The following is a 27,040-nucleotide window of genomic DNA, read 5'->3' as shown; positions in this document are numbered from 1 at the left end:
TGTTTATTACTGTGCTGTGACATCACTGTGTGCATTATGATGGTAGTGACATCACCATGTGTATTATCTCTGTTTAATGACATCATAGTGTTTATTATCCTTGTACTGTGACATAACTGTTTTTTTTTTCTTAAACCTCTACTGTGACACCGCTGTGTTTTTTAACCCTGCACTGAGACATCAGTTTTAATTATTCCAGTACCGTGACATCACTGTGTGTATTATCCCTGTACTGTGACATCACTGTGGGCATTATCCCCTGTACTGTGACATCACTGTCTTTATTATCCCTGTACTGTGACATCACTGTGTTTATTATCCCTGTACTGTGACATCACTGTGTTTATTATCCCTGTACTGTGACATCACTGTGTGCATTATGATGGTAGTGACATCACCATGTGTATTATCTCTGTTTAATGACATCATAGTGTTTATTATCCTTGTACTGTGACATAACTGTTTTTTTTTTCTTAAACCTCTACTGTGACACCGCTGTGTTTTTTAACCCTGCACTGAGACATCAGTTTTAATTATTCCAGTACCGTGACATCACTGTGTGTATTATTCCTGTACTGTGACATCACTGTGGGCATTATCCCCTGTACTGTGACATCACTGTCTTTATTATCCCTGTACTGTGACATCACTGTCTTTATTATCCCTGTACTGTGACATCACTGTGTTTATTATCCCTGTACTGTGACATCACTGTGGGCATTATGATAGTACTATGATGTTACTGTGTCTATTATCCCTGTACTGTGACATCACTGATTTACTGTGTGCATTGTCACAACACTATGGCATCACTGTGTTTATTAATCCTATACTGAGACACCACTGTTTGAATTATTCCAGTACTGTGACATCACTGTATGGATTATATGTATTGCGCCATCACTATTTGCGTTATTTGTACTGTAACATAACTTTGTATATTATCTCTTTTTTGTAAAGGAGTCCAAAATAGTTGAACACTTTTCAAGTTGAACTTGCTACTTAAGATAGTCATGGCAGAGTGTGGTTCTATTACAAGTTTTGCTATGGGACCCTGTAATTAACCTATAGTTATTCAGCGTTTTCTAGGGTAATGAACTCTGTGTATCCTAATGCATGCCCTGTGTCTTTGCTTATGATTTCCTGTAACCTACTTGATAATCACAATGTATGATGGTATCAGTATATAGAAAGGGTAGGAAACTGTTACTCAATATAACTTGTAAAAATTCTTAATTTTATCTTATTTTGGAAATATTGGCGGAATTTTAAAATGGATGCAAAAATGTGCACACCCTTTAAACAGCAACATTTCTTCCACTACAACAGTGCTCCTGAGCTGAGCGATATGCACATTGGGAAGGTGTTTAGTGGGTGCTATCATGCCCTTAGCTCAGCTTTATTAGGGCACTTGTAACTTCCTTTTTAGTGAAAAGGCATTATATGAGCCTTCTTATATTGATTCATAGCACGATTACAATATCATAAAGTATAATGCACTTTTCCTATTAGATGGCAGCTTTAGGTTTAATCGAACAGCACTGAGCAAATAAGCAAGAAGAAAAGAGTTTGCACCTTTAATCGAAAATTCAGGTGCTAAGGTGCTAAAGTGATTTAATGCCCACTGCCTTTCATTTTTAGGGATATTGGTTCCAAGCCAAAGAAAGTTACAAGTGAAAATGAGTTTTGTGGTTTAAACTTATCACCTTGATTTGCTCTTATCCACAAGCACAAAATCCCCTTATAAGTTGACAGCCTGGCAGTCTATGTTACAGACATTTCCAAACAAAGAGGGCAGTTGTTCGTGCGCTACACAGAAGTTAGACTGGAACTGGTAGGAGAGTAGGGGCTTTGTGGTAAACCCCTTCTGTTTTAGATGAGGAAATTAATTTCAGGATCCCTTATTAAAAAAAAAAAAAAAAAAGAACTTATATCTGTATATAACTGTGGGCATGGATGGAAATTTCAGAAAGTATTTCATTTCAGACAATTCAGTTTATTGCTAGTCTTCTACTTTGTTTAGGAAAAAAAATGATATAAAATCGGAAAAGTGACCAACATTAGAACCAGACATCCCCCAAATAGCTAAGAATTTTTCATTTTAATCTAGCAGTGTAACTCGTAAATGGTAATATTGGTGATATATGAATTGTATAAAAAAATAAAATGTACTGGAGTGTGAAATTGTCCATAAACCACAAATACTATATGCATTTTAAAGAGGTAGTAAAACTGGGCGCCCCTTTTCTAAATGGTAACTCACATGAAATTAGCTCTGGTTCTGGCTCTAGTTCTCTTTGCAGGAGTCCTGATGCTACTAGCCTGTACAGGAGCCACTACATACGGTATTACATGATCCTCATGTAACATACTGTATAACAGAATGGGAGATGCTCTTTGTAGGTTCTCCACTCTGGCAGATAGAGAAGAATGGTTACCGGGTAGGTGATCCCCTCTATGATGTCCCAGTAGGATAGTAGTTAGGGTTGAGCGATCGAGATCGGAAAATATCGGATTTCGATTGGCGATCGAGTAAATTTCATGATCGTGATGAGAATTCGGAGGTTATTTCCCACAATGCTTTGCTACTGGCCAAGCATTATGTGAAAAGTTAACAATGTTAGCTACTAGAGATGAGGAAGTACTATTCGAAACTGCCATTTCGAATAGCTCGCTCCCCTAAGAATTAAGGGATGCAGCCGCCACACAGTCTGTGTCAGCATCCGGCCGCTTAACCCCTTGCACGCTGGCTGCATTCATTCATTCCTACGGCATAGCAGGGAGGAAACAGAATAGTAGATAGTATCTACTATTCTGTTTCCTCTCTGCTGTGCCTTATACTGGACTCTGCTACATTTGCATTACTGTACATTGACTTGTCTATCTATTCTTCTGCTTCAGGGATGAAACAGAATAGCAGACCACAAATACTATAAACAGAATAGTATAGTCCACTAGAAACAGAATAGTCCACTTACCTGCACAGATCCACTGATGCTGTCGCTCCCCGTTCTTCTCGGTCTGTGAGCGCCCCTAGCTCCCAGGTTAGTGTTACAGACCTAGGAAGAAGGCAGGCCTTGTGGCTTAGGAGAGTGTCGGCGAGTACTGGGAGGGGAGACGTGAGTGATGTAATCAAGTCTCTCCGCCCTGTAACCGCCCACACTCTCCTAAGCCACAACACGCCCCGCCTACTCCCAGCATCAGTAACACTAGCCTGGGAGGCAGGGGCACATAGGGTGCTCTGCAGACATGCGAAGTAGAAAGAAGAGGAGTGAGAGCAGCGTGGGGCAGTAGGGGCAGCGCTTCTGTGCAGGTAAGTGGACAGCAGGGGGGACTTAAGTAGCCGGGGGATTTTTTAATCACTACACAGCGTGAAGTCTAAAAATTAAAGTGTTCAATTTTTAGACTCCATGCTGTGTAGTGAGTAGGATCGTTTTTAAAATCCAATCTTCGATTATTAAAAAAAAAATCCCATTGACTTGTATTAGGATCGGAATTGGGATCGAGTTAGAATGGAAAATGATCGGAAATCAGATTTTAAAAACGATCCTGAAATTTCAAGATTGGCTCAACCCTAACAATAATATATCACAGGATTTAGCAACAGCCTGTTTATTACATCATTAGAACACAATACCTATAAGATCTTCCTAGGGATTAACAAAATGTACACAGCAAGACAATGGACATTGATTTTCATGTTTTTCACAACTCTAACTTCTGACTTATTCATATTTTGTTAGAAGAACTGACCCGGAAGAAAGAAGGTGGTTCCTTGTCTTTGCGGATCTATATAATCCATGGGACTCACAAACCCATCAGAGCCACTATTCTTTTCATATTATATTTATGAACTATGTTTGGTGAGCATTTCACCATGCACATATCCATAGAGCCTCAGTCACTCAGGGCTAGGATTGACATTCGAAGGCTAGTATGCATTGAAATAGTAGATTTGCTATTCTATAAAAAGGAATATAGTAAAAATAAAAATATTGTTCCATCCAGCACACATTGTTAAAGGGATTATGCCATGAAAAGTATCTTCTATCCATAGGATAAAGGATAAATGGCTGATCTTTGGGGATCTGAATGTAGGCATGCCTATGCAGGAGAGGATGTATCCGTTCTCTCCACTTCAATGGGTTCACCGGATAGAGCCGAGTGCTGTACTTCAACTGTCTTTGGCATTTCCATTGAAGTCAGACTAAATTCACAATGAAGGAAAACAGCCCCATTCTCAGGATGGGTGGGGGTCTTAGCAGTCAGAACTGCACTGATCAACTATTTCTAAATACTTATAAAATACTTTTAATCCTTTTCATGGCATAACCCCTTTAATGTTAACCCTGTTGGTGCCATGTATTGGGGTAAGTCTCAACCTTCTGTTCAAGATACAGTATGCAGGAAATAGGTTTATTTTGAAAAAAAAAACAAAAAAAAAACAAAACAGGATAATAAATAAACCTTGACTTCAGGCACAAACTGAGCAAAATAAAATATAGCCTTAAATTCGGCAAACAATAAGAAACAAAATCCTGCTCATCTGAGCAAATAACTAAACAGTAGTAATAAACTAACTATACATGTGGCTTACTAACAACCAGACACACAAACCAACAAGCACAATACAGTCTCACCTGGCTCAAAGTAACACATGACAGACCCAGACGCCTCCTCTCACTCCTTGGATATGCCCTGAAGTGCAGGCTCTTCAGCCTTTTATGGGCCAGTAATGAGAATATGGGCTAGGACACCGTGGATGAGGCCTACTCAAGACCCACCCTGGATCAGAAACCTGGGGCTGATATAGTGGGACTCCAGTAATCTGCCTGTCACCTTCTCACAAAGGGTATGATAAAACTATATATAACAGTATATATCATATTATGGTTTCAAATAATAGATTATGGTATAAAATAGCAAACATAGCTGACATTGTAAGTGAGCACATATAATTGTGGGGTTACAAGCATATACAGTCCTATGAAAAAGTTTGGGCACCCCTATTAATCTTAATCATTTTTAGTTCTAAATATTTTGGTGTTTATAACAGCCATTTCAGTTTGATATATCTAATAACTGATGGACACAGTAATATTTCAGGATTGAAATGAGGTTTATTGTACTAACAGAAAATGTGCAATATGCATTAAACCAAAATTTGACCGGTGCAAAAGTATGGGCACCTCAACAGAAAAGTGAGATTAATATTTAGTACATCCTCCTTTTGCAAAGATAACAGCCTCTAGTCGCTTCCTGTAGCTTTTAATCAGTTCCTGGATCCTGGATAAAGGTATTTTGGACAAACAATTCAAGTTCAGTTAAGTTAGATGGTCGCCGAGCATGGACAGCCCGCTTCAAATCATCCCACAGATGTTCAATGATATTCAGGTCTGGGGACTGGGATGGCCATTCCAGAACATTGTAATTGTTCCTCTGCATGAATGCCTGAGGATTTGGAGCGGTGTTTTGGATCATTGTCTTGCTGAAATATCCATCCCCGGCGTAACTTCAACTTTGTCACTGATTCTTGAACATTATTCTCAAGAATCTGCTGATACTGAGTGGAATCCATGCGACTCTCAACTTTAACAAGATTCCCGATGCCGGCATTGGCCACACAGCCCCAAAGCATGATGGAACCTCCACCAAATTTTACAGTGGGTAGCATGTGTTTTTCTTGGAATGCTGTTTCTTTTTGGACGCCATGCATAACGCCTTTTTTTATAACCAAACAACTCAATTTTTGTTTCCAAAATGAAGCTGCCTTGTCCAAATGTGCTTTTTCATACCTCAGGCAACTCTATTTGTGGCGTACGTGCAGAAACGGCTTCTTTCTCATCACTCTCCCATACAGCTTCTATTTGTGCAAAGTGCGCTGTATAGTTGACCGATGCACAGTGACACCATCTGCAGCAAGATGATGCTGCAGCTCTTTGGAGGTGGTCTGTGGATTGTCCTTGACTGTTCTCACCATTCTTCTTCTCTGCCTTTCTGATATTTTTCTTGGCCTGCCACTTCTGGGCTTAACAAGAACTGTCCCTGTGGTCTTCCATTTCCTTACTATGTTCCTCACAGTGGAAACTGACAGGTTAAATCTCTGAGACAGCTTTTTGTATCCTTCCCCTGAACAACTATGTTGAACAATCTTTGTTTTCAGATCATTTGAGAGTTGTTTTGAGTAGCCCATGATGCCACTCTTCAGAGGAGATTCAAATAGGAGATCAACTTGCAATTGGCCACCTTAAATACCTTTTCTTATGATTGGATACACCTGGCTATGAAGTTCAAAGCTCACTGAGGTTACAAAACCAATTTTGTGCTTCAGTAAGTCAGTAAAACGTAGTTAGGGGAATTCAAATCAATAAAATGATAAGGGTGCCCATACTTTTGCACCGGTCAAATTTTGGTTTAATGCATATTGCACATTTTCTGTTAGTACAATAAACCTCATTTCAATCCTGAAATATTACTGTGTCCATCAGTTATTAGATATATCAAACTGAAATGGCTGTTGCAAACACCAAAATATTTAGAACAAAAAATGATTAAGATTAATAGGGGTGCCCAAACTTTTTCATAGGACTGTAGATGATGGCACATAGATTATTACTAGATGTATCTGGAGAGGATGCAATGTAATCAGTAGATAGGCATACACGTACATAGTGAATACCCTCCGGGGCCCATGTGGAGCCAGCCTGTGGGGAAAAACAGAAGAACAATGAATTTATTAGGTAAATAGGCAGTAAAGGGATGAGGAAATTGTTTCTAGAACCAGGAGAGTTTATGTCAGAAACTCCTAATGCATACAATATTTTCAATGTAAGACTTGAATATAATGTGAAAAAGCTTGAGGGCGTAACAAGATTCACTGTAAATGCATTACTTTAAATTTCCAAGAAGCAGCCAGCACAGTACAGTATGTATATTAAGGCTGGTGAGAGTAGTATATATACAAGTTAACTCTTCAAACCATTCAATACAGTGTTGCAGTCCCCTAGCACCTCCCCATATAGGTAGCATCACTGCTGGGCCACTCATTGACTGATGATTTTACAACAAAGATTGGGGACCCAAACAGAAATTCTCCACTGGATCCCCAGATGAAGAGGATGCCTCTGCAAGGGGGGGGGGGGGGGGGACAAGATTTGCGATACCCTTTTAAGATGGCCACATGTATTAAATTAAACCTTGCGGAACTGGCCAACCATCTAATGTATATGAGGGCCTCCTTAGGGGACGTTCACATAGTGTTTCCGTGCGCTGAAATCTTATCAGCATCTGTACAGAAATAAAGCCACACATTGACTTCAAGGGTTCCGTTTGCCGCTCGGAATCCATTGAAATCAATGGAAAAAAAGCCTCCCGTTGATTTCAATGACTTCCGCGTGGAAAATGAAACCCATTGAAGTCAATGGGAGACTTTTTTTTCCACGCGGATTCTAACACTGATTCCGTGTCAGAATCCGTGACAAAATATTCCATGTGAATGCCCCCTTACTCTTCCAGTGATCCAGATATGTTGAGGTTGAGTGATTCCTTTGTTCTCAGATGAGATAATGTGCTAAAACACCTGTTTGCCCAGGTAAGCCAAGTTTGCATGCATACATGGAGAGACAGCTGTCAGCCAAACAAGCATTTGGCCAACAACTTTCTGAAATGTATGGCCATATTTAAACATAATAATACCCCAAGCTTTACAATGTAGTAATCCTACATCTTTAGAGCTAAAATGTATGTCCTCTAAAGTATATTAACCTGCAGCAATTAATGTAGAAACATACAGACATGTCCAATAGACATTAAAGCAAGCGTATATAGGCTAGAAAATGCAAGTTGTTGGATTAGATTTGATGGCCATGACATTGCCTTTGCTTAGGGCAGAAATGTTATGTGGAGTCATAATGACTGTACCTTTGCATATACGTAAAAGCAGGCCAAAGCATAAAACTCCAGATGAATGTACACAGTAAAAAGTAGACACAACATGAAAATGGAGACTAGCCGTACATATTTATGTTACTCTAACACGTCATAAATGTATCTCGACTGCATTATTTTATTACCCTTATCGCTCTCCCAGCATTCAACTGCAATGTGTTAAGAATGGATGTGAAAGCATACACTGCCGTTTGTAGAGTTTTATTCTCCTCCATACAGAGCACATCGTATAGAATTTCAGCACATACTTAATTATATCAACTAATTATATAACATCTGCATACGGCTCGTACGGCTATAGAAACAGACATGCCACTTTAAAAGGTCCATTCTAAACACCCAGCAACTGCATGCCGCGGCTCATGGTTGCCATTAAGCCAAGCACCTGGGCTTGTGTGATTATGGATTATATTCCCTACTGACCTACAGTCCTGTACAGTGTTACTGATCCCGTTTTAAAACATTCAGTATGAGATCTGACATAGAACAATGCTTCGCTTGTACTTTGATTCCACATTTTATTATAGTAACGTAAAATAGAAATTCAGGGGGGCGGACAGGGGCAAGGGTGTAATAGAACCCTATATGTATTTATTTACTGTCGTAACTAGGAGGATGAGACCGCCAGGGGAAATACTAGATTTTTCTTTGATTCTTATTCCTGGTTACAAAGTCTAGGCAAATAAGACGTTATTTATGCAAGAAAATATGCCACACTGTGTGCCATATTCATTTCAAGATACCCATCTGTCACATTATAAGTAGAACCATTACATCATTCAATGAAAATATTCAGAAATGTGGCATAGCTTAATTTCCTCTTTAACTCTTAGTACACTTTTCTACAATTCTATGAGAGATTCGGAAATATCCGAGACAGTGTGAGACTGCATGGCAAGTAAAACAATAATAATAATAATTGTTATTATTATTATGACGTTGTTGTGACCCATACGTCGCTGCAACTTTGACATGACAAGTGGTCAATGTACAAACCTACACAAACACATTCATTATTATTAGTTGCAACTATCAAGACAACTGACTACCTGAACCCTAGTGGTAATACTGAAATTAATTTAAGCTTTTTGTTGCAGATTTTGCTGTGTTTTTGAGCCAAAGCCAGGAGTGGATTGAGCAGAAGGGAGAAGTATAAGAACTTCCTAGATATTTCCCATTCCTTTTATAACCTTTCCTAGGTTTGGCTCAAAAAACACAGCAAAATCTGCAACAAAAAAAGCTGCATTTCCGTAATGTGGGGCCTCAGCCTTACTGAGGATTTTGGGTTGGGACCCTACTTCTGCACCTGGATACTCATGATGAAAATACTGAATGCCGCCTACATTATCTTCTAAGATGTCCATACACCTTACATGAGGGTTAGCTGAGTCTGTTAATTTCTGCAATACTGCTCTACCCTCAAATGTATATTGAGATGCACTGACTATGCTACAACAGTTAAAGGGGTACTCGAATGTACATAACCATTTTTAAATTTGTAGATAATTCAAAGTTAAACATTTTTGCAAATATAAGTGATTAAACTTTTTGTAGAGTTCTAAATATTCTGTGGTCGCAAGTTGTTGTCTTGATCGGTTGCCAGTGGATATGACCATGAATGGAGGACATTCCTAGGGTCAGAAAATCAGCCATATTGTGGCCGGGATATCTTCTGATACATGTAGTCTCCCTGCCTGATAACCCGGCTACAATAAGAAAATCATAGCTGGGTTCCTGACAAGTCCCAGACCATAGAAAGTTTCTGCACTAGTGGTCGTATCCATTGGCGACTGATCAAGACAACAGACTGTCACCACTAAGAAAGTTAGAGAAAATCTTTAAAACTCTGCAGAATTTTTAACTACTCATATATTTTTAAATTTTAATTATCTAATAATATAAATATGATTATTTTCTTGGGAATACCCCTTTAATGTCAATATACCCAGGCCTTTTGTTCTCAAAGGAGATCAGTCACCTCTGGCACAGGATAACCCCTCTCTTTCTGTTGCGAGCACATGCATGCTTGGCTGAGCCAAGCTTGTATGTGTATGAGAGGAATAGCTGCCAGCTGAATTAGTAGCACATTGTAATGGCTTTTATATACAGTGAACATCCCATTTAATGCACTTCCTGACATCTGATGGGGATGATGATACTGATAATAAATTATTATTAATTATTATTATTATTATTATTATTATTATTATTATTTAGCGCGCTATCGGAGATCCTTCCTTCCAACCATAGTCAAGCTGTATAATCAACATCAGGCTAAGCGGAGGTCACTCCGTACAGAGAACTAAATGATCCTGAGTCTTTCTTTTCTTCTTAGTTGCTATGACTCCTAGTATCTTTTCTATCTGCTATGAGTTTTTTGTGTTCTTTTTCTTGTGATATATGACTGTATTATCCATGTTGCTGTAACACACTGAATTTACCTATGGTGGGACTACTAAAGGGTTATCTATTATTATTATTATTAGTAGTAGTAGTAGTAGTAGTAGTAGTAGTAGTAGTAGTAACAATATAATTTAATAAAAAAAATAAATTATAACACATATTATTATTATTATTATTATTATTAAAGTAGTAACACGGATTCTTATAGGTACAATGAATATTTAGAAACCAGGTCTTGAAAGAGCAAAATTAAAATACAACTCATTTCATATGCTGCATGTATACGTAGGCAAATCCACGCGGGCACATGAGTGAAACAATAGATCAGTAGATAATCCTTTGTTAGGTTCATCTGCAGCACAGGAAATCTGGCCAAACAAGGCCTTTGAGACACAGGACTCAGAAAACAGATAGAGAGCAGGCGAGGAGAAATACAATGCGATCTAACCTGGGCCCTAAGATTAATTGGATTGATTGTATAAGGGCTAATCAGAACAAGATGGGGGTCCTCTGACATTCAATGTAATCAACATGATGTTTATGTATGTATATATGTATGTTCACGGGCAGGAGCAATGCAATCAGCAGAAAGTCAGGCCTGCAAAGTGTCACAAGGATCTGAGAACACAGCCCCGCAATAGAAATTCTATGCATCTATTTCTGGAGTTTAGCAGATTTTGAACATGAAGGACTTCAAAACAGGATTTCCATTTTAATAAGGTCATGCTGCACTTATTTTGGAACAATGAAACTGAGAATTATTGCATCTCCCCCTGCTGTATGCCAAAATGACACTTCATTTTAAGACTATGATGGCTAATCTAAAGTGCTACAAGTATGAGAGTTCAGCAAGTATTGCAAATGGCTTGAAACCTGGAGAGTTCTGCTTATGCATTTCCAAAGAGAGGTAAAATTACATCTGCACTAGGAAAGTACAGGACATAGTTGAAATAAAATCAAATCGCATTAGTTTAATGTTCACTCCTCCTCCCTTTTCCTGCTTTTCCATTTCCCTGCTGATTTACATATTTTGTTTTGTTCTTAGTCCATTTGGTTTGGCTTTATGCAGATGAATATAGACAAAAGCTACATAAATAAAAAGCTACAGCGTGGATTATTTGGTGTGTGTATATATATTTGAGTTGGAATTTCTGTTAAATTCCCTTAAAAAAGACAAGTAAGTGCTACTAGATCTCCGCTGTGGCCCCTCATACGCTGGATTGCTTTTTATGCAAGTAACAACTGGTTTCCTTGAGGTGACCTACAGTGGTATAGGCGTACAAACCACCGACACCACCACTAACACTGTCCTGATCTTCTGTCATCAGGTAAAGAGCCACAAATTCTGTGCTTGTGTATTTCTTCATGCATGTATGTATGTATGTATGTATGTATGTATGTAGTAGCTGCATGTACTGTATGTAGTGATTGTGTGTATTGGTGTGTAAGTGCATGTGTGTCTCCATATATTCTGTAAGTGTGTGCAGGTCCACGTGCATGACTGTGAATATCTGTGTGTTCCTGCCTGTGAATTAAAGTGACCATATATATTAGGCTCTATTCACTGCCATTTTGCATCTGTGGTGTACCAGATCCCAAATAGATTTGAATCTATCAAGGGATTTGTGAAAACGGGCAAAAAATAGGGCATGACCTACTTTTCAATGGGCCATTTCAATGGGTTCTAAAAAATTGGTCATGTGAAAACTCCATTCACATGAATTGATTTTATTTCAGCCTTGTAATGCATGGCTGAGAACAACGTTCGTATGAATAGAGGCTTAGGGCTCATGTACACAACTGTTTTGGATTTGAGAATCTGTTGTAGAAATGAGAGAACCAATTTGTTCTATTAACAGCATATTTCAAATTGTTCGCCACATGTATAGCACAGTAAAAACCCTTGCATTGCCAATAAACTCATTATTTTCCAAGTCTGTTGTGCAATAGAGTAGTTTCATCTGTAGACACAGTGTTCGACCCCTTTATGCTGGAGAAATTTCTTGAGTTTCCTTTTTGACTCCACAACATCCAAACCTCATAATGTTTTTATTTTTCTGTTCACAGAGCCATATAAGGGCTGAACATTTGCAGGCGGTTTTTTTTCGCGGGATTTTTTCAGATTTTTTATTGTTTTGCTCACTTTTTGTATTTCTTTTATGATTTACTATTAAAAGTTAAATTTTATTGAACTTTCCCTTTGGAAGAGTTTCTGGCTTTTTTCTCTGTTTTTTCCAAGCTACAGAGAAAATTGTACTTTGTAATGATGCGATTTAGGATTCTGTTGGGGTAAACTGTAAAAAAAAAAAAAAATGAGAATGAGGTACAATTGGAGAAAAACTGTGTTTGTGTGACTTTCTTATGAATTTTGTTTATTCAGCTTTCACTGTACAGCCAAAATGACATATCTTCCATATTCTATGGCTAATAGTTTACCCAATTTTTATCTTTGGCTATGACTTCTTTCCAGATTAGCCTTTTGAAAGGCCACAGTGCTCATCTGAATGCTGCGGTCTCTTCACTATTTATCAAGCACAGCATTGTACATTGTATAGCAGCTGTGTTTGGTATTGCAGCTCAGTCCCATTTACTTGAATGGGACTAAACTGCATCCTAGGGAAACGTGAAATAATGACCTCTATACTTCTCAAATAGTCTGCTCCTTATAGCCCCCTCTCTCACATACTGACCGTAGTTCACCCCTATCTCACAATCAGGTCACCCATTACATATCGGAGTATATCAGCTTTTGGGCCTGTGGTGACATCATCCTCACATAAGGTTTTGCCAGGTACATGGTATTACGAGCTTTGCAGTATTTTGCAGAAACAGGAACAAAATATGGATATAGGTACCAGACATGGGCGACAGCAGAGAGATTTGGAATTTACCTCGATGGCTACATTATACATAGTCCAGTCACATTAATGTGACCACCTGTCAAAATCCAGAGTAACCACCTTTGGCAGAGCGGACCGCTGCGAGACATGCAGGAAGAGAGGGGATGTTGTGATGATGTTCACTGGGATGTTGAGCCATGCCTGCTCCAGTGCCGTGGTCAGCTGCGCTAGGTTACGTGGTTGAGCATCCATGACGTGAACAACCCGATCGAGGTGGTCACACAGATTCTCAATTGGGTTCAAGTCCTGGGAATTTGATGGCCAAAGGTGTACACTGCGAACCTTATGACATGTCACATTGTCCTGCTGGTATATGCCATCATCTGAAGGAAAAACAATTTGCATGTAGGGGTGAACATGGTCCGCAAGGATAGATACATACTTGTATTGATCCATCGTGCCTTCCACAGTGATGAGTGCACCCAGATGGCTGATGACACGTGCCTTCTGCAATTGGTTATTTAACATTGACATCAAAAGCAGGCACTGGTCACATTAATATGAATGGACTGTGTATATCTAAATAGCTATATATAAGGGTTTTCTATGATATCTTAGCTGTGTTAACCATTCACCTGCCTATGGAAGCCACTGGGAAGTTGTTATAACAAGGCACAGCCCAGTTTTTTAATAATAGGGCAGAGATGACTTTGCAGCTAGATAAAAAAAAAAATCAATTATAACATCTCAAAATCTCTATATAAATGATTTAAAAAAATAAAAAAAACTTTTCTCTCTTCATTTAGCAGAAACTCTCATCAGCAGTTTCTCTGCAGACAAATGAAGGGAATATAAATGGATCATTTTTATACGTCTTTGGAGCCCTATTACCACTTCCAAGTATAAGCTGCTTTCTCTCCGCTCCTTCTTGTTTTGACTGGGGATATGGTGTCTATGGTAACTTTTCAGATCTACTGTCTTTGACAGAGAGCAGGAATGTTACTGGCTATTTTGGACATCAAATAATTTGAGTGACCATTTGAGATAACCATAGATACAGCGAGACCTGCCCCTTGTGTCTCTCATGATGAAGTGCTTGCTTTATTTTTCTGTCCGGCACATGGCTGTAATTAGACGCTGCGGAAATTGATGGCTACAATGCTGCTGATTAATTTGTAGTGCTTGCATTTTAAGAGCTTGCTACAAACCCCCTACACTAACACGGCTCAGCATGTGAAGTTTGCTGCTAGATAGGACCTCTGAATGTACAATCACAAGCTAATGCACCTTGTTTCCAATGAATGAGGTATTGATTGGGCTGTGCGGAGGGGGATGAAAGCTACTGTTCTAATTGATGATGATCATGGAAATTCAATGTTTCCACAGAATTAAAAAAAAAATCTAAAAGGGGCCTTTGTGTGTCTCTTGTCTCCTACAAATAGAATAGTAATGAAGTGATCGTATAAGGTACACAATTAACATCACGGATTAAAAAAATTGGAAACCATGAAACAAAAATGTTTAGAACAAGGATAGTTTTCAATTGACCGTCTCATCCTCATAAATGTATGAGCAATCTTAGAATATATATATATATATATATATATATATATATATATATATATATATAATCATTCTATGTGTTGCACATTCCCTTTTTCATAGGAGGGCTGCAATGGGTACACAATTGCTAAGAACCCTGACAATTACGTGATTTGGCTGGGGAATTGTGCTACCATCTGCCCATTATACCAGACATGTCTGCTGCATGCTAAGGTTAAGTTCACATGATGGATTTTGGTCCAGAATTTGTTGCGGATTCTGCATCAAATTCCAGATTAAAATACCACCTCTCATTGAATTCAATGAGAGCCGGCATTTTGTTTTTTCAGCGAGTGGGTTTGTTTTGCTTGCACAAAAAAGAGGCGACGTGCCCTATCTTCCGCCACGGAATAATTCATTTGGGCCTAATCTGGAGTGAAGTTCCGTGAATGGATGTATGCACTACACCGGCATCCAGTCACAGATAGCCGTTTTTTGGTTTGGAAGGCGGCCTCTGCACTCAATTCAGGACCAAAAAACTCTATTGGGAGGCTTTTTTGGAGCCTGATTTTGAGGTGGATTTAGCGACAAAAACAGCACCAAAAAACTCAGTGTGCACTGACCCTAAATGTAACATGACATGGCAGCCATTAAGATAAATGTACATCCATACAAATACATGAAGTCTCTAGTTCACTAGTTCAAGATGCTCTGCTTGTTACTGTCTCTATCTCATGGATAAACATTAGAAATGAGCGAGTACTGTCGGATCAGCCGATCTGAACAGCACGCACGCACTGAAATGAATGGACGTAGCCGGCACGCGGGGGGTTAAGCGTCCGGCCGGTGTCAAAGTGGAAGTACCAGGTGCATCCATTCATTTCAATGCGTGCGTGCTGTTCGGATCGGCTGATCCAAACAGTACTCGCTCATCTCTAATAAACATATGTTCTGTGGATACATATGGGCAATATGGAATGGGCAATATGGTTGTTCAATAAAAAACTTGTTGACTTATAAGGCCTCTGCTGCCCTGGCAATCTAGCACTGGCTCTCTGATGGTTCACTCAATCTCTGTTCACATGTGGATAGCCAATTGATAGCAGCAATAGTCACGGATCATACTACTGGCATGGTGACCTTTGCTGAGCCCCAATGCCAGTAATCTAGCATGCCGTCATATGCTATTGACATGTAAACAGAGACTGGGAAGACTGTTAGAGAGCCTGCACATTACGGAGAACATGGAGACAACAATACTGATTCTCTTTTATGTTATGTCATTTCCAGCTGTTTTTATATTTTTGTTACCCTTTAAGTTCAATAACCATTTTTAGTTTTGTAAAAATTTCCCTTCGAATGTATAATCCATTACTGGCCAAGACCGTTAGTTGTACAAAGGCCCTTGTAAATGGTACTTTAGAGAGTATACTGTCTCTAACCATCTTCTCTCTTCTAGTTCCTTTCCTACAGACCATTTAGAGTATATTGCTAACAGTGGTTGAAAACCAGTTTAATGTGTACGAGTACCCACCTGTTTGGAAACTTGATTCTATACGTGCTATGTAATCGCCTGCAGATTTGTGTTCCATGAAGGAGGAATAACTTGTGCCATGATCTATATAGCCAAGGAGAATGATCAGATGAGTGATTGTGCTATGGTAGTATTGGTGCCAAGAAACACAAAACCTTGGATATGGGATGCAAAAAATCACCCAAACCATACAAGCTCCCAAACTCATGACAGAAAACTCTGGTATAAATTATTAATTTTCCATAAGATTGAGCAGTAACGCTGGCACAGAACTACAGGCAGTCAGATTGAAGAGCTTAAGCGACATTACAGACAGAGCATCACTGTTTTGAGATGTGTCTAATACAATTCCTTACATTTATACATTGTATTAAACACGTAAAAATTGTCATAGATGTATTTGAGCAAAAATATATTAATGGAACACCCCATGCCCGCAACATCATAATAGTTCTACTTCCTGACATAACAAGATGATTTCCGTATCCATATATTTTCCTATGTATCTTATTATATCCTAACCCAGAATCCAATCAATCCATACTAAATGAAAGGTAAAAAGCATTTATCATTATTTAGTACAAAATGTCTATAGTTATTACACAGTGAAATGATGATAGATATCATTACAAAGATAACAAGAGCTAGAGATAATCAAAATTAGTAGTCTTAATATGGCCATCCACATCATCCATACTGATCACTTGCTTCCTAGATTTCGGTAGAAATGAGCCCTCTTCTCTGATGCAATAGCTATTAGGCAAGGATACTGTATACGGGTACACCCTGGCAGAGATAAACAGTGGCTGCCCAGGTATACATAGTCAATAAGCGGTCAACAAATAGTTAAAGGAGGTTATACAGTTTTAGTAAAAAAAACTGTGACAGCACCACATCTCTCCATAAGCTATGATCTGAATGGAGCCGAGTTGTAAGATCACTCACAATGCACAGGTATGATGTCTAGAGATGAGCGAGTAGTACTCGATCGAGTAGGTATTCGATCGAATACTACGGTATTCGAAATACTCGTACTCGATCATGTACCACTCGCTATTCGAATGGAAAAGTTCGATGCAGAACCAGCATTGATTAGCCGAATGCTATACAGTCGGCCAATCAACGCTGGTTCTTCTCCTACCTTTAGAAGTCTTCTCCGTGCAGCGTCCCCGCGGCGTCTTCTGGCTCTGAATTCACTCTGCCAGGCATCGGGCCTGGGCAGAGCCGACTGCGCATGTCTGCTTGTAGTGCGGGCATGTGCAGTCGGCTCTGCCCAGGCCCGATGCCTGGCAGAGTGAATGAAGAGCTGGAAGACGCCGCTGGGACGCTGCAAGGAGAAGACTGCACGGAGGATCCAGCCCGACCCTCACTCGTGGACTTGGTAAGTATAATTTGATCGAACGATGCCTACCCCTGAAACGAGCATTTTCCCCCCATAGACTATAATAGGGTTCGATATTCAATTCGAGTAGTCGAATATTGAGGGGCTACTCGAAACAAATATCGAACCTCGAACATTTTACTGTTCGCTCATCTCTAATGATGTCGTTTCTGGAAGAAAGTAGCCATGTTGTTCTTCTTCTATGTTGTTTGACTTCTTTAAGGACATGATCTCTACTGTCCATCACTTTATCACATCATCACTTTTGCTGTAATATATTTGAGTAACAATTCCCCAAAAAATCTTCTCTACCTTAGCGCACCCAGCAACAGGAGCTGAAATCAGTTTGTTCTTATTTTTATGATATCTGGGAAATTGGATATTATTCAGAAAAGAGTTTTTAAATAAGTTGTAAGAATGAATATTATTAGCAATGTGTACCAGAAAGCCATTTTAACTGCATTTAAATACTTCCATTATGGAATCATGAAGCACTTTGTTGAAATACAGTGACCCTTCTTTTAAAAAGATCACTTCATTTTTTTATAGTAAATCAAGCCTGGAAGTAAAAGCTTTAAGTAAATGTAGACAAATTACATGCAGCACCGCAGGCTGGTTTTAAAGGAAAATGTAAATTTCTGAATATTTCTAGGCAACTTTTTTTGGGAACTGCCATAATTTGTATTCCCTATGTACATATTTTATATGTGGCATGTGCTATGCCTGCATGAGTATACAATAGTCTTGTATGTACAGAACAGTTCTGCAATGTCCTTGATAATCTTCCAGTTAGATTCCATATTTATATTACTGAATAACTGAACACCAAATTCACATCTCAGGACAAGCCACGGACAATGTGATTTCAGATAAGTTAGTCATCAATGACTGGGACAAGGGTGGGATTCAAGTTTTTAAGAACAGGTTCTGTTATAGGGAATTAGGAGCAGTGTGAGAAGTGCACTATGCAATTTTTATTGTGGTGGGATAGAGGAGGGGCAGACCCCTGCAGATCAGATGGTCCAGGACAACATGGCTACCAGTAATGTTAATGTTAATGTGCTAGGAGTTGCTCACTCGCCATGCCATGTGCACAGCTGTAGTACCTAAACCCACTGCTACACATCCTACATCAAGTAATAAGAGTTTCTCCTTGCATGCTAATATTACCGACAACCACACTGCCGTGGAAGAGCTGTAGGGGTCCAGACTGTAGGACCCCTTGAGACAAAAATGCATGACCTATCATAAGAACTGTTTATCAACATTAGAAATATGCATAGCCCCATTAATATTCCCTTCTAATATCCCCCAAAGTTCAATGCCCCCTCAATACCCCTCTCCATCATATTGGCCCATCAGTGCCCTCACAAAAGATATCTCCCCCATCACTGCCCCATACAGTATAATTATCCTATCACCAGTTCCATGCAATATAATTCCACTCTTATTATCTGACACATTATAATGGCCCATATCACTGTCCCCAAACATTATGATGGACCTACAAGTGCCCCCATATATTATAATAGCTACCATGAAGGTTTTCATACATTAATATGGCCCCCATCAGTGTTCCTATAAATTGCAATGGGTCCCATTAATGTCCCCATACATAATGGCACCCATTAGTGACCCATATATTATGATGACCCCATCAGTGTCCTCATACATTATAATTGTCCCTATCAGTGTCTCCATACAATGTAATGGCCCCAACTAGTGTCCCTATTCATTATAACGGTACTTATATGTTTCCCCATACAGTACAATGACTCCTATCAGTGACCTCATACATTATAATCTAAAGGACAAAAAAGCATGCATAATAAAGTACCAGACATATTGCCTAGATCTAAGAACACATGTAAAGCTTTATTAGCACTTCTATTAAAACCTAGCTTAGGCTGCATTCACACTGAGTAACACTGGCGTTTTTTTGTGCTTATTTTTGCACATAGTGCCGCGTTAACGCTGCGTATACGCCGCATTTGCGCCGGTCAATGCCACCGCAAAATAGCGCGGCGCAAACGCGGCGCTATGTGCAAAAATAAGCACAAAAAACGCCAGTGTTACTCAGTGTGAATGCAGCCTAAAACCACCACATGTGATATCCCAAAATTAATAATATAACAATCCAGTGTATATATGAAAATTATAAATAGCAACTTTCTTACTATATATATATATATATATATATATATATATATATATATATGCAAATTCTTTTGCTAATGTACATGTATTAAAATAGCTATGTCCCATATAATTTAGCTGTCCCTCTCTACAATTGCAGACACCTATAAGGCCATATAGGATGGAGGAATTGCTGCAAGGACACACCAGAAAATAGACCTGATACTATAAATGCATTCAACTTAGATAGGTATAGTCATCAACATATATTAGTCAAATAAGTGCAATAGTAAACCAAACTTGTAAAGGTTACCAGAGGTGCTGGAGGGATACCACAGGTTAAGCCCCACATGTACCGCCTCTCACAGAGCCTTTGTCAGGAGTGGTATTCTCATACATTATAATTGCCCCTACCAGTGTTCCAATACATAATAACAGCCCTGCAAGTGTCACCATACAGTACAATGGCCTCATGTAGACAAGTAGTATTAGTGCAGTACTGTGCTCTCCAACCCTGCTCTTGTTCAGACCCCAGATATAATAAGCAGGGGCTAGCAGGAGATGTGGAAAACAAGCCCCAGTTGTCTTACACCATCATCCAGCTTTTCTGACCTTCTCTGTGATGTCACTGATCCTGGCGAAACCAATAACAGCACTTGTAGACAAACCTTGCAAAAACATTTGTTAAACAAATCTCACAAGGTTTGACAATAATTACTAAGGCTAAAGCCCCACGTTGCAGAAATGCAGCTTTTTTTTGTTGCAGATTTTGTTGCGTTTTTTTGAGCCAAAGCCAAGAATGACTACAAAAGGAATGGGAAATACTTAGGAAGATCTTATACTTCTCCCTTCTGCTCAACCACTCCTGGCTTTGGCTCAAAAAAAAAACCACAACAAAATCTGCAACCAAACAAAGCTACATTTCCGCAACGTGGGGCTTTAATCTTAATCATCAAAGTAAAGCTTGAAAAATGTGTGATTTCTGGCTAAACAACCCCATTTATATGACTTTGACTTATTTGAGGTGTGTTGGTCTTACTTTGACCTTCAGAACCACAGCAGTCCATTGTACACAAATATCATCCAGATGTATCTATAACAGGACCTCTGTCTTCCATTAGCAGATTCACAACAGAATTTGGTGCTGATTTTCAGATGGGATCCAATTCAAAATCCTCTGTGTGAACATACTCTTTGATAGCAATGGCAATGGAACGGGTCATCTTCTGTACCCTAAAAGTCTATGATGCTACATACAGAATACATCAATATAATCTAATAATATGATGCTGTAAGGGAAAGAGCGCGCTCAGCAGAATGCAAGCTTTGAATCTTGAATGAGAATGAATAGTAAAGATGTAAATGATAGGAAGCATATAGTATAAAGTATTTATAAGGTATGTACCGTAGGTTAATACGAGGAGCTTAACTAAATTTATTCTCTGTGATGCCTATGAACAGACATGGAGCATAGTGTTATAAATAGGAGACTTGGCCATGTATTACTATTAGTCACTTCAGCATTTCAATGCTTGAAGCAGCAGGGAGCATTTAATATGCAAGTGAAGTTGCTGCACGTTGCAAGTTAATACACAGTGAAGGGCAATGATCCAGCACTAATTACAAGACCCATCTACTTTCAAGTTATCTCCATTAATTCTCTAAATCAATATCAATTACTTTGTACTGATCAAGACAACGATGAAAAAGCTGATGTATTTGCTGGGGATATGGAAAAGTGTTGTGATCGCCGCCCTCATGCTGGGCTCTACTGTATTCGTTCACCCATTGATATAAGAGGCCTTTTGACATATAACACATTGCTGGTTTTTATGAATGATAAATAGAAGAAATGTGCTGTAGTCAGTACTTGTCTGTAGACGTTGTAGCCTTGGCAGCTTATTAAGCTAATGAGAGGCTTTCCGATAGAGTCCTCGTAAAACCTCTTGGCCTATGTTTGCGACTTTACAAGAGGAATCCTGTTAGAGTCATACGTGTCTTATAGGATATGTATGGATTTATACATTAGTCATAGTTTCCTTGCTGATGTGCAGTACCAAGTGATTATAGTTAAAACGGATATTATAGGGCATGAAACATAAAATAGTAAGGGATGAGCAATTTGTGATGACTGATGATTAGAGATGAGTGAACACCGCTCGATCGAATAGGTATTCGATTGAATATCAGGCCATCCGAGGTATTCGTTCCCAATCGAATACCACAAGGCATACGCAGTAAAAATTTGTATCCCCTCCCACCTTCCCTGGCACATTTTTTGCACCAATAACTGTGCATTGGAGGTGGGACAGGAACTGCGATAATAGAAGCAGTGAAAAAAAATTAAAAAACCCATTGGCTGCCGAAAACATGTGACTTCCCATTTATAACAACAGCCGCTGGCATATTCGCCAGATTTGGGGTCAGAGATAGGGAGAGAAACATATCTGCTGAGGGCTAGATAGGCATTAGTTTCAGATGGGCAGGGAAAAACCGAAGAACAACAACAGCTCTTCTCAGAGCTATATACTGCAGGGACAGGAGCCCAGCTTTCCACTGGCGGTGGAAAACAGGGATACAGAATAGTTACTTGTTGCTATATACGTGCACACCAGCTTTTGTTAGGGGTGTCCCCACACAAAATAGCAGGAATCCACAGAAGTTACTTCTTGCTATATATGTGCAAACCAGCTTTTATTAGGGGGTGTGTCGTCCCCCCCCCCACAAATTTGCAGGAATACAGAGCAGCTACCTCCTGCTATATACGTGCAAACCAGCTTTTCTTTGGGGTGCCCCCCCCCCCCGCACAAATTTCCAGGAATACAGAGCAGTTACATCCTGCTATATACGTACTTCTTGCTATATGTGTGCAAACCAGCTTTTATTAGGGCTGTCCCCCCACAAAATAGCAGGAATCCACAGCAGTTACTTTTTGCTATATACATGCAAACCAGCTTTTCTTTGGGGTGTCCCCCCCCCCCCCACACACACACACACAAATTTGCAGGAATAGAGAGCAGTTACCTCCTGCTATATATGTGCAAACCAGCTTTTATTAGGGGTGTCCCCCACAAAATAGCAGGAATCCACAGCAGTTACTTCTTGCTATATACGTGCAAACCAGCTTTTCTTTGGGGTGTTCCCCCCCTCCCCACACACACACAAATTTGCAGGAATACAGGTCAGTTACCTCCTGCTATAAAACGAATAACGAATATCGAATATTTTACTGTTCGCTCATACTGATACTCTACTGATGATCAAAAAGTATAGGGTGCAAGAAAATAGTTCGCTGTGCTTTCCTTGGGACAGATTTATTACATAGTAATGGTAATATAAAATGTGCAAAATCATCAAACATCAGACCATATTGTATAAATTATGGCACCATATTTAATTTATGTAGTCACCTCCAGCCAAAACACAAAAGAAGAGACACAACCACAAACTCCTAAACAAGGTATAGCATCTGTATAAAAGTGCTGTGTAAAAGTGTGACAAAAATGCTGCAAAGTGAGAATGCTCTCAAAAATAGAAGGGTTATTAGGTTTTCAATGTAAAGTGAATGAAAAAAAGAAAAATTTAATCCCAATCAATATTTGGTGTGACCACCCTTTGTCTTTGAAACAGCACCAATCCTTCTACACTTGCACACAATTCTTGAAGGAACTTGGCAGGAGGTTGTTACAAATATCTTGGATAACTAAGCACAGATTTTCTATGGTTGTAGGCTTGGTCAAATCCTTCTGCCTCTTCATGTACTCTCAGACAGACTGGGTGATGTTAAGATCAGGGCTCTGCGGGGGCCATATCATCACTTCCAGGACTCCTCCTCCTAAGAGCGGTCACATCAAATATTCAGGCGATTCAGATTTCTCCTTCATTCAGTTGCTTAATATTGATAATTGATGAAAATAAACTACTAATACTTCTAATTTTACAGAATTTTCCCACACCTATATGTGACTGCTTGGACAACATAGTTATAGAAGGTCCCCTTATGCCTTATCCTTCATCCACCATGGATAAGGCTGAGGCCACACAACCATGTTGCACAACTGAGGAATGTTGTGTTGTGTTGTCTTGTACAGTTGCAAATGTTGCAAGTGAATGAAGTTGTCTTGATTGCATGTCACAGTTACAAATTCCGAGCACCTATCAATTCTTTTGTGGATGAGAGTTGTGTTCATTGCAACCTGGGAAATTAGGGTTTTTCTCCAGCAAATCTAGACAGGGCGCACATGAAAAGTCATTAACATTGCTGAGTACATGGCCTTTTTCTAGATGTGTCACATGATATCATCTGTTGGAGGGGGTACGTAAAACATAAATAAGCAAGGTGTTCATCAATCAAAGATATTGGCCAAAAAATGCCCATGGCTGCTCAGTTAATTGAGAAAACAATGCCACCTATTTAGAAAAATTTGATGAATGGATGTATAGCTAACATTACAGGAGACATTCTGGACTGAGAAATAAGGTAACAGGCGCTGTTTTCTTCTGGGAACCTTATAACAAATCACTGTACTGTATGTATACCAGGCTTGTCACTTTCATGGTTAAAGTCTTTGTACATTGCAATGTTTAGATCTTGTTTTATTATTTCTGGTATGTAAACCTGTGATTACAAATGACTACATCAAAGCTGTTAATCTCTTCTAGCAGACCCCATGGTATGCGCCCCAGGGGTCCTTTACATTTATGACACATTAATGTGCCACCCTCAAATCATGAATGATTTATTAAGAAAATCCTCAAAGTCTTACTTTGATTACCGTGTCTTAATTTGCTAAAAAACCTCTTCCTTACAGATCTGATGTTTACTCTGGGAGACCTGCCCTTGATATAAGGAAATTTACAGTCCTAGAGCATTACCTGTTACTGACATATCAACCCTGAATCTGTTCACTAAAATACCAACTAGTGCGGCCTGCTGTTCTTTTTTTTCGATAGCGTAATGTGCACATTATTACATATTATATTAACTAGCAGTAGTTTAACGTGGATCCATCATTTTAATATTCTGCCCATGTGAATACAGCATATTACAGTCATCGGAAATGACACAAATTGTGGTGTCTGTAAGGTATAGGTGAACAGGATTTCTCAGTTTCAAGATACCAGCAGAATGATTCCACAGTACAGGGATGCACACAATGATGTCATAGTACAAGGATGCACACAATGATGTCAAACTACAGCGATGCACTATAGTATTGAGCAAATAGTATTCGAAACTATTTGTCGAATACTTCGCTCCCATAGGAATGCGTGTAAGCAGCCGAACACCAAGGGGTTAAGCGCAGGGAATCTTTACCGGTCTGTAACATGCATTCTTATGGGAGCCAGGTATTTGTATCTACTATTCGCTCACCACTAGATGCACACAATGATATCATAGTACAGGGATGCACACAATGATGTCATAGTACAGGGATGCACACAATTATATTACAGTACAGGGATGCACACAATGATGTTATGGTACAGGGATGTGTAATGTCCCGGTACTGCTCATCCCATTCCCTTTAATAGTCCTTGCAGACCGAGATGGTATGGGCATTTGCATATAAGGTAAAGAGGTATCTCCCCATTCCTTCCTATATATTTAATATATTTATTTCACAAGAGCCAGCACACATGGGGGTCTATTAATTCACTATCTTGTGGATGTTTTGTGAACTGCACCTGCCTATACTTTTCATTTTAATGTATGTCTGTGATTGCATCATCCTAGTGTGCTAATGTAAAGGAGTGTCCAGTATGATCAGGTGACCTTCAGAACCAATCAAGCTCCCTTGATTGGCCTGGAAGAGGAGTTGAGTTACAGCCCTCTCTGGAGAATGTTGGAAACCCTGTTGATCGGTGTGTGTGCAGAGATCTGCACATGTGGATCAGTCCTGGCCTTCCTGAGCGTTGCAGATGCACACAATGATGTCATAGTTAGAGGGTTGCACACAATGATGCCATAGTTACAGGGTTTCACACAATGATGTCATAGTACAGGGATGCATCATAGTACAGGGATGCACACAATGATGTCATAGTACAGGCATGCACACAATGATGTCATAGTTGCAGGGTTGAACACAATTATGTTATAGTACAGGGTTGCACACAATGATGTCATAGTACAGGAATGCACACAATGATGTCATAGTTACAGGGTTGCACACAATGATGTCATAGTACAGGGATGCATCATAGTACAGGGTTGCACACAATGATGTCATAGTACAGGGATGCACACAATGATGTCATAGTACAGGGATGCACACAATGATGTCATAGTACAGGGATGCACACAATGATGTCATAGTACAGGGATGCACACAGTGATGTCATAGTTACAGGGTTGCACACAATTATGTCATAGTACAGAGTTGCACACAATGATGTCATACTACAGGGATGCACACAATGATGTCATAGTACCAGGTAATGGTACAGTGATGTGACAGTACAGGTTAATGCACTCAGTAATGTATATACAATGGTATCACAGAACAGGAATAATGCACACAGTAACATTACAGTCCAGAGATAGTATACATAGTGATGTGGCAGTACAGGGATAATATACATAGTTATGTGACAGCAGGGCCGGCGTCAGCGCACGGCATAGTCGGGCAAGTGCCGGGGCCCACAGAGCCTCTGGGGGCCCCCCGGCACTTGCCTGTCACAATTTCAGCTCATTGGCGTCCGTCCGCCGATGAGCTGGAATACATACGCGATGCAGGAGCTGTGAGATCAGCTCCTGCTTTAAAGCTCCGGCCCGGCTTGCGTGTGTAGGCGCGATGACGTCATCACATCACGCCTACACACGCAAGCCGGGCCGTAGCTAAGCAGGAGCTGATCTCACAGCTCCTGCATCGCGTATGTGACTGGAGTGAGAGAGAGGAGCGTCGGGGGAACGATGGAAGGTGAGTGATAGAAGGTGAGTGTAAGTGTTTGTTTTGTATTACATATTAAGGTGAAACATAATGAAGGGGGCCCATGAAACTGGGGGGCAAATGAAGGGGAGGGGGGGAACGGCATGACACTGGGGAAGATGAAGGGGGTGGGGAGAGAACAGCATGAAACTGGGGACAAAGATGGAGGGGGCCCAAAGAAACTGGGGGGGCAAATGAAGGGGAGGGGGGAACGGCATGACACTGGGGCAGATGGAGGGGGGGAGAACAGAATGACACTGGGGCAGATGGAGGGGGTGGGGAGAGAACGGCATGGAACTGGGGACAGAGATGGAGGGGGCCCAAT

The sequence above is a fragment of the Leptodactylus fuscus genome, chromosome 3 (assembly GCF_031893055.1).
Source record: "Leptodactylus fuscus isolate aLepFus1 chromosome 3, aLepFus1.hap2, whole genome shotgun sequence".
NCBI classification, from domain to species: domain Eukaryota; kingdom Metazoa; phylum Chordata; class Amphibia; order Anura; family Leptodactylidae; genus Leptodactylus; species Leptodactylus fuscus.
Note: the sequence above shows the minus strand (reverse complement) of the source record.